Raw genomic sequence first — 2,299 nt, forward strand, 5'->3', positions numbered from 1 at the left:
TTTCTTTCTTTCTTTCTTTCTTTCTTTCTTTCTTTCTTTCTTTCTTTCTTTCTTTCTTTCTTTCTTGTTTTTGTTTCTTTGTTATTGTTATTCTTATAAAACTGTGTTTCTCAGTTTCTTTCTTAACCTGGATATCACCCAAATAATTGGGACCCCATTATATTACTTTTAACAACTTCACAGCACAAACCTGAGCAGTATTAACTCCATTCTTAATCCTCTAAGCTAATATGGTTTCCTCCCAGTGCACATCCAAGCCTTGTATGTGCTGAGCACTCATTTTGCCCCAGAAGTATATTTCCAGCCCATGGCAATGGTTTAGTTTTCTGCGTTACGAGTCCTGTTGGAGGAGAGTGGAGGTGCTGCCGGTGTTGGGGAACCCTCCCTGTCTGAAGGAGGAGAAGTCCTGTAGGAATAAGAGAAGATCTTACCTGGAATAGGCCCAAGGGAAACCGTGTTGTTCCATTGGGAACATCCTTGAGAAACAAGCCGGGGTTGCACTGAGGAGGGTAAAGTTCATGAGCCGTAAATTTAGCTTGCTGGGCACACAAACGCTTCTGCCACAAGACTACACCAAAGGGTGCAAGCAAGCTGGAGGGGCCTTCTATGCAGAGATCACTAAATGGGGGAAAACTGCATGAAGCAAGGGTTCCCACTCTCCCTAGTAAAAGTTGACTGGGAAATAATTTTTTTTTTAAAGATGGTCTGTGGCTGCTTTAGAGGGTACAGAGAATAGTAGTACTATTAAATCGTTACATACTATTTATCAGACTTGTTTAAAATGACCAAGTATTTCGAATGATGGATGAAATGACCTAGATATTTAGAATGATGTATTTTAGATTCTGAAAGATCACAGCTGGTAACAAAACCTAATATACTCAGCAAAACTGTTGTAAGTTTCCATGATAAAAGCAGTCTAAAGGAATTCATGACTACCAAGTCTTTCCCACAGAATATGCTGGAGGGAATACCTAAGACTGAAAGGCAAATAAACCCAAGAGGCTACAAGAGGGATAAGAAAAGTGATGGTTAGCAGGAGAGAACAAAGAAACACCCGAATGCTGCAAATCAACAAACAAAATGACAGGAGTCGATATACACTTTTCAGTAACAACTGAATATTAAATTACTTTGATTCCTTCATCAAAAGATGAGAAAATAGTATATTGGATTAGAAAATAGGATTTTAAGATTTGTGCTTCCAAGAAATACATCTCATTATCAGAGATAAACACTGTCATAGTATAAAAATGATGAAGAAAGATATTCTGTGCAAATTGAACAAGGAACAGGTAGCATTGCTATTCCAATTTCTAACAAAATAGACTTGTCAGAAGAGATAGAGACACTTCATACTGATCAAAGAAATAATCCATCAGGAGGAAATTAGAATTCTAATACATACTCATCAAACACAGGCTAATACAGTTTCATAAAACAAGTGTCGTGAGATTTAGTGTCACAAATTAATCCTAACACTAATACAATGCTTATTAGGTAACTGAACAAAAATGAATATAGAAACATTAGAATCAAATTATATCATAGATCAAATGGACTTAACAGACATCTACAGAATATTCCACACAACCACCAAAGATACCAGCACATGGAACTGTCTAAAATAGACCATGTGTTAGGACACAAAACAAGTATCAACACGTGTAGGAAAATTCTGCATTCTTTCTGACCGTAATGTGGTAAAGCCATTAAAAAAAAAAAAAAAACCAGCAAGAGAAACTATAGAGAATTACAAACTCATGGAATTACAAACAACATGCTGTTAGATGATACATGTCATTGAAAACAAGTAAAGAAATGAAAGCCCTAGAGTTGAATGAAAAAGAACACAGTGTATAAAAAATTTATGGGATACAGTGAAGGCCAGGGGAAGCTTATAACTCATAAGAACCTACATAAAACAAAAACTAAAAACCAGGCATTGGTGGCACTTGATCCAGTAGTTGAGAGACAACAATCTCCTAGTTTGAGGCCAGCCTGCTCTACAGAGTGAGTTCCAGGACAACCTGGTCTACAAGAAAGAACCCTATCTCAAAAAACAAAGACAAATAACCCTCATGATGCACCTTAAGGCACTGGAAAAGCAAGAACTTTCCCAGAGAAATAGAGGTGGATAAAATGAAGGGCAGAGGATAAGTTAATAAAATAGGAATGAAAAAAAAGGTACAATGAATCAGCAAAGTATGTAATTGGTTCTTAGAGAGATAAACAAGATTGGTGAATTAGCCAAAAAGAAAGACCCAGATTGATGCAATCATAGATGAACAGGGAGGAA

Source organism: Psammomys obesus, unplaced genomic scaffold (assembly GCF_907164565.1).
Source record: "Psammomys obesus unplaced genomic scaffold, mPsaObe1.curated_primary_1811, whole genome shotgun sequence".
Lineage (NCBI taxonomy): Eukaryota > Metazoa > Chordata > Mammalia > Rodentia > Muridae > Psammomys > Psammomys obesus.